The sequence below is a fragment of the Nicotiana sylvestris genome, chromosome 2 (genome assembly GCF_000393655.2).
Source record: "Nicotiana sylvestris chromosome 2, ASM39365v2, whole genome shotgun sequence".
NCBI classification, from domain to species: domain Eukaryota; kingdom Viridiplantae; phylum Streptophyta; class Magnoliopsida; order Solanales; family Solanaceae; genus Nicotiana; species Nicotiana sylvestris.
This window is the reverse complement of record NC_091058.1, coordinates 172,700,522-172,709,002: the sequence shown is the minus strand read 5'-3', so window position 1 is coordinate 172,709,002 and position 8,481 is coordinate 172,700,522.

The window sequence follows — 8,481 nt, the reverse complement described above, 5'->3', positions numbered from 1 at the left end:
AGTGCAAGAGTTATAGCATAAGTCCCATATTCATCATTTTTGCATTAGGAAATCTCTACCTGTTAGTTGACCACCTAGATGCATGCCACGACCCTAGTGCCTTTCTCTATATTGCATACAACTTAGAATCAATATCTTAGCCTAACTTAGCTTTAAATTTGTAGTTGCTATATTGTATTTGATAATCAAAAGAAAACCAAAAATGTTAGAAGATCAATTAGGAGCTAAAACATAGTCCTAGACCATACAAACACTCAACTCCAAATTGAAGCTCTCTGTGGAAAATTGACCCCGATACCGCTATTGGGTAAAAGTATTAGCGCTCACTCTTCCTTAGGTTGAGTCTGCTGCGATCATTATGCTTGTTAACTCATCTCCTAAATCTTTTCACATCTTTTCCTCAGGTTACATTAAGTAACTAAAAGTAATTTGTTATATATTCTCTTGTAGTTTTTACTGATAATACAGATACTAGTGGAATTCATGCCTTAGAAAAAGTTTTGCGCCTTTTAATTTGTTGCTTCTTTTGTTTGAAGTTGGATCCAACAGATTTTAACATGCTTGGTTTGTTTAACTAACTACTCCTATCAGACCACTCCTATTTTATTCAGTTCATTTCTTCTGCTTCAATTTCCTAGTGTTATTAGCCTTCAGTTTTGATGCAAGTTTGTTAATCATTAGGATGGATTACAACTTATAATTTATTTGTTTGATTCTAAATGTTAGAAAGCTTATAGTGGTTAACTTATAATTTATTAGTTACATTATGATTTTCGTGAATATATGGCAAGAATTTATGCTATCAAGTAAATAGTTTGTGGATGTAAGTGTTGTGATGATATCCAAGGAAATAGCTTTGTACTTTAGCTCTTATTCATGCAAGTATCTAACAACTTCAGTTCAATGCTATTGTTGGATCAAGTAACAGATTTATTTGTAAGAAGAATCAGACCTTTTGTTTATTTATATACCCAGATCTTCCTTTTAGCTTGTTGACAAAATTTTATTCCTTTATAAGTTTTTGATCAAAATTCTCTATTTCAGCAAGTGATGTGTAGAGTGAGCCTGCTTTATTTGGTGGATGTGAGAATATGATCAGGTGACAGCAATACAAATTGCCAAGCAAATACTTAGCACATCTGCATATTTACTTATTATGAGCAACTGTAGAATGTATAATGTTTGAATTATCAAATATATGTTTTTATAACTTTAGTGTGATATGAATTTGAATGTGTTGATGTTTGTTACTATAGATATTCTTAATGGAATTGGATTTATGTTGTATGAGTTATTGAGTTTATTTTTTGAATCCTTGAATTAAAATTTTCCACTATTGTGACAGTTATAAGCTGCCAATGATTTTTTTTTTTAAAAAGATTGAGATCAAATTGTGGGGGTTTATAACCCTCTTACATTATTTTTTTAAAAAACACAGAGATCATATTTGGGTGTTACAAACCGTCGCCAATTGCCTTTAAAAACTGCCACAAATTAAAAATTTATATTGTGGCGATCGTCGTGGAGGTTTTACAAAATTGCCACAGAACTCGTGGCGAAGGTAACTGTAGCGTTTTTTTAAACCGCCACAATTCATTTTGTAGGGGTCAAAAACCGCTACAAAACTTAAAAATACCCCCCACAAAATGAGCCTTTTCTTGTAGTGAATTTGGTTCCTTTTTTCCGAATAATTTGGACAAGTAAAATCCTCTCATTTTATGTTGGGACTCAGTCCATGGCAAGAGTATGAACAAGGAAACGTATAAAGAGAGTAAAATTGAGCAATTTCAAATATTACATGGGTAAATTTGAATAGTATGAATGTATATAGTTAATTAGATTATTTTTGCATAAACGCCAAGAAAAAGGGACAAGTGACCCATTTGCAAGCATATGTGTACCAACAATAATTTTCAAGGGGGTAATTTCACATATTAGAAAGGAATAAATTGAAAAGCACATGGATATATAGGGCAACATGCATGGTTCCTCTTGCTGGAACTTAGAGGGAATATTATTCAAGTCAACTTCTTAATTTGTCGTGATAACAGCAAATGAAGACATATTTAATCTGATCATGGAAGTATTACATAGTATGAAATCAGTCACTACTAATAAACAGTGCAATTCCGTCCACTATTTCCAACCGATTTTAATTGGTCGGGAAAATGATGGTCGCAAACGCATATCGACAGAAATCGATCGGAACTTTCCGACCGATGTCAGTCGGAAACTTCAAAGCGTTGACTGACTGTCAAAGTTTAATTTCCGACCGAAATCTGTCGGAAACTATTAATTATTTTATTTTATTTTTAATTTTCAATTTCCGACTGAATGCGGTAGGAAATTTAAAAAATAATAATTTTATTTAATTAAATAATTAGTTGTAAATTGTAATAAATTATTAATTTATTTTTAAAAAAAACATAAATTCATACTTTGGAAATTTCAAAAAACTGGAGATTTCATTTGAAATTTCCGACCGAATTCAGTCGGAAATTTTGAATTTCTGGGGAAAAAAAAAAAGAGATTTCCAACAGTAAATCTCTCATCCTAAAATGGTACATTACTGTCGTTCAACCAATAACAACAAAAGTACCAAGATTAATAGAAATTAATACCTAGAAGATACTTTCATATATCATACAAAAGGTTTATACTATTTACTTCCATACAGCATATCAGAGTGTCTTGCCATTTTGATGCACTGAAGGGTAAGTTTAATACATGTACTTGCCCAGCATCGTTAGTTTGTGTACTATAATATCAGCACTTCTCTCAACCAATTCATTCATAACTCATTGCCCTAAGCAACGTGTTCGGTTGGTTAATTAAATATATATAATTTTTGTCTTGGGGGGAAAAAATTATTTCAAACTTTTCGACCGAATTCGGTCGGAAATATGAAAAAAATTTAATAAATAATTATTTTTGTACATTATACACACGAATGACCAAATATTTGACCAATTTCCGATCGAAGTCGGTCGAAAAGTTGAAATTTTTTTAATAAATAATTATTTTTATTATATACAAGTATGACCAAATATTTGATATATTTCCGATCGAAATCGATCGGAAATTTGGAAAATTTTTAATAAATAATTATTTTTGTACATTATATACAAGTATGACCAAATATTTGACCAATTTTTAATAAATAATTATTTTTGTACATACTAATTTCCGACCGAAATCGGTCGGATTTTTTTTTTTTGCTGTCAGGCAATTTTTGTTGACTTTTGCGACCAAATACTCTTATTTCCGACCGATTTCGGTCGGAAAGCCTTGGACGGAAATCACCTGATTTCTAGTAGTGGGGCATCAGATTATTCAAATAAATTGTGTTTTTCATAGTTTTCCCAACAAAATCAGTATGCCTTTTAATTGTAGTTGATTTTAAACAAAGAACAAGTTATATTCATGATAGGCGAAAAATCACAAATTAAAAGACTTCGTTAGTTAATTCCCCCAAATTGGAACATGCACCTTTCATTTTTTTGGTCTCAAGTAATGGTGGCAAGTGGGCCGGGCCCGTGGGCTTAACGGACTGGAGTCGTTAGGGCCGTTAGAGGTGGGCCTGTGCCGGTCTCGTGGGCTAGTTCTTAGCTAGGAACCATTACACTTGGCCCGCTTGGCCTGCCAAGAGATCATGACTGGACCGGTCCCTTGGCGGGCCAAATGGCCCCAATGGCTTTTTTTTTTTTTTTTTTTTGCTTTTGAAAAAAAGAGTTGTTGGGGGTTTAAAAAATAGTTGTTGGCTATTTAAAAAATAGTCATTTAACCTCCCAACTTAGAATTCCAAACTTTTTATTACTATACTTTTTCTCTATTTTCTACTATAAATATCCCCTCATTATTTCATTTCTTACAAAATCAATATCAATTTATCAAAATTTCTTTCTAATTTTCTTCTATAATTGCTACAATTGTTTATTTTATCAAAAAAATAGTGAAAAAATTGTGAGGTTGCTTAATTGCTTACTTTATTCCAAAAAGTAGTCAAAAATATTAAGGTTGTTATAATTTAAAAAAATTATGAATTTGGTGAATTGAAATCTTCACGTTCGACCTAACCTCAAGTCCAATCCAAATGGTAGCAGGTGGCATCGTAACCTCATCCATATGTTGGGAGAGGAACAAAAAAAAGCCCTCATCCAAATTAAATGAAGTTTTTTATGCACGTGGGATTAGGTAACAAATTTACGTAAGAATTACTTTATGTTTTCTCAGTTTCGTCCCTCAGAGATGGAAGGTGAACGATCAGCTTCAACGAGGTGCAACATAATTTTACCGGTAGATAGTAGGAAAATAACAGCCTATCCTCACATAAAGTTTCAACCATAAAACAACAAGAAGAAAAAAAAACTAGGGTAGAAATCTCCAAAGGGGCACATCTTAATACAATAACTAGAAGAACTTATGATTTTATTAATTAAAAAGAAAAAAGAGATTAGGGGATAAATTGTTAAATAATCGCAAAACAGAATATATATATATATATATTAGGGTACGCGCTTTGCGCGTGAACCCCATATTAATGGGTACATAAATTTTTAAAATTATATAAATAATGTGTTTGAGTTATATAAGAAACATCATATTTTGAAAAAGTCATAATGCCTAATAATGATTTTTGAGAACTTGTGTTGGAATTTCGTACGAAAAATTAAAAAAAAAAAAAAGAAAATGAAAAATTGTATCCCTTCTAGAGATATTAAAACGAAAAGATTGATCATATAGCTCTTAAAAAGTTATTGGCAAGTGAAAATGTGTCTAAAAATAATGTAGATAGTTGTCATTTATTGCTATAAATGGAAGGGAAAAAAAGTACTGACTCCTCACTAAGATACATTCTATCTTCTAGTATTTCATCTTTATTACTTCAAACTTGTATATGTTACCAATTACACTGTTAAAGTTATATTATAATCGATTTAACTTTATTTTTTTTGTTTTTGTTTCTTTCATGGTAATGCTTTTCTTACGGAAATAAATTTATATATCCTAAGAATTTTGTAAACTTAAAAAAATTATTTATGAATTTTAGATAAGATTTGATTTGGATTCTTCGTTTATTAGTTAATCAAAGAATTAACTATTTAGTTTCAAATACTTGAGGAAATTATTTATTTCCTTGTTAATTTGAATTCTAAATATTAGTTTATTAAAAGTTTTATATGTTAATGTTTAACTGTAATATAATTTTATCCACTAAGAATTTTATTTATGAAAGATAAAAAATCTATTTAATATTTCATTTTCGCATCTTTGTATTTGCATAATTATTAGTATTATAGATTCCCCAACCATTTCTCGATCTCTTTTAGGAAAGTAGTTCAAGTATGAAATAAAAATGTATTATAGTTTTTATATATAGTCTACAAGGATAACATGTAAGCAATTTTAGTTATGATATATTATTCAAATAAAAAATAATTTATACTCCTATAAGTAAATAAACACTTAAATATTAAAGAATTAATATAATAGAGATAATTTTAAAGACTTCCTCTCATATTTGGCTTTGTAACACTAATTTACGATGTTACATTATCTCCTTTATTCTAACTTTTTTATAACAATACTTCTAATCTATTTATCATAACATTAAAAAGTTAAAGTTTGACTAAATTGTCCTTTCTTATATACTCCTTTATTTAGTTAATTTTACAAAAATCTTTTATGGTTTGTTTTTCTCTAAAATTATTTTAACTATCAATGCTTAAGTTAAAAAAAATAAAGTGAGTGGATTCCAAAAGTTTTTGCATATATAAAACTCTTAATTTTGATTTTCTTTCCTTTAACTTTCCACTTAGATTAAGTTCTTTTAAATCAATGACAAAAAGAAATAATATATATATATATATATATATATATATATATATATATATATATATATATATTAAAGCAAGAAAATTTGCAGTGTGGTTAAACTAAGTGGCAAGCTACTATGAAACCACTTGGCAATCTTAAAAGTTTGTGGGAGATTGACAAATAAGGAAATATCACTTAAGAACTATATATGGAATTTCATATATTGAAATTAAATTGAAATAAGAATTCTTTTTTTAAAAATAAAGTTCAATCACTGTACTGAAATTTTTTATTTGGAAAGTAAAGAATTTTGATATCAATAGTATTTGAATTCCTTTTCTAATATCGAGTGAAAAGAATATATCCTACCGTAATCTAATGTGAAATTTTAATTTTATTTTAAAAATTCAATACTTTTTAATGAGTTGAAGAATATATTTTAAAATTTTAACCTAAAGTTCAGAATAAAAATATATTTAATAATTTATTTATTTCATAATGGATAATCCAAAGTATCTGTTTTAGACTATGTTTTCTGAATTTTAAATAAGTATACAATAAAAATAATTTTTTTTAAAGGCTAAAAGATTTAACAAAAATAATAATTACTAGAAGTTTAATAATAAAAATACCAGAAATATGTTGGTGAAATACTATATAGTTTGATCATATGCACTTTTATTTTTATCTATTATTGAATAGAACACTAAATGAAAAAATTAAATAAAATATCATACTTACTAGGGAAAATAATTTAGAAAGAGAGGAATAAAGATAGTGTGAGAGAATTTATAATTTGAATTAATTTAAATGATAAAATAAAGCAAATAAATAATTTATACTCAAAATATTATTGATAAATTCAAATATTATATAGTGAAAGATTAAAAATAAATAAATATATTATTTGAAGGGAAAGAAAAACCATATTCATTTTAGTATATTATAATAGACGTAGTAGATAGGGATATAAAATAGGTGACAAGCTAATAAAAAAGTAAGTAATAATGTAACCATATTAAGTAATGGGCAACACAGTAACAATAGACAAAGAACAAAAAATAGAGAATTTTTTTTAAATAAATAATATAATTGTAGATATATAGAAGGATTAGACATTTAAATTTGATATAAAAAAACTTTTTTCAATTATTACGAGAAAAAAATATATTATATGGATAATATCACACAATTGAAAACATAATTTATAAACCTAAAATTTAAAACATTTACAATGAAATAATTCCAAGCAACAAATTAACAATATAAATATGTAATTAAAATTGTCATGTAGTTAAGTTATAAAACAATTAAAGTCAAAACTCTATACGAAAATACAAGGAAAAAAATTAATTGCTTATTGCACATAATACGAAATAATAATTACGAAAAGTGTAGATTTATGAAAAATAATAAAAGAACTTCTTCGTTTAAACTTTGGCATATTTTCAAAAGAATTAGAAAAATAATACGATAATGTTTATATTATAGATATAACACGAAATGTGAAAAATAATTAAAATATTATATGATAAAAAAATAATGTATATAGAGGAGAATAGAAGTAATGTGAAGGGGTCTACACTTTAAATTTGATTAATAAAATAATTAAATAGGAAAAATAATATTATTGATAAATTTAAACAAAACAGTTAGAGCTACGGAACAAAAGAACAAAGTTAAATTAAATTTTAGGATAATACAAAACTATATTCATTGTATTATACTAAAAGTAGAGCAATGAGTAAGGACATTAAGTAACGCGATAAGCTAATAAAAAGTCACATGGCAATATAGCAAGTGTGCATTATGGTTAAGCCAAGTGACAAGCTAATATAAAGCCACCTGGCAAATTATAACAATATTTATTATAGTATTTAATTTAAATTGAAAGACATGATATTTGTTTAAATAAATAGAAAAATAGTAAATAAGATTCTTTTGAATCTGAATGAAAAAAAAGTTAAATTTGAATTGATTGATTAATCAATTAGGAAAGCTAATCAACACATAAATGTTCCAAGGAGGTTCAATGAGTGAGGCGACTTGTTCTAAATAATGAGAATGAGTTTTTTGAAATTTGAGTTCACAACAAAAATAACAGAAAAAATAAAAACGTATTTGTTACTAGAAATAAGACTAAAAAAATCTTGGTTCGAACCCATAATCATAATTACCGAGCTGTTGGATCAAAACTTAACTTTCGTAACTACCTTAGGGATAATGTTTAACTATGAATTGACTCAGACATTGGCTAAACAAATGTCAATTGTGTTGCCTTATGGTAAAATTAATTATCCAATATTTTATATCTCAATTGTTTGGAAGCAATACATACATTTTTTTTGTTTTTTTTTAATTTTCTATTAGTGCTAGCAGTTGTTGTGCTAAAATATATACAAGGGAGGATAGATTCTTCTCTAATGGCTCAGGTATGGACAATAACTTTTTAGTGCGTTGTTGATATTTATATTCTCTCAAATTGTATGAGCCAATTGATCGAGCAACCGATGAGGTCGAATATATATATATATATATATATATTATGTGTGTGTGTGTATGTGTGTCAATTAAAATGAAATAGATTTGGATAAGGTAAACACATATATGAATATAATTATACTATTTGGGATTGCTATTTATACAAAATAAAGTGAATCATAA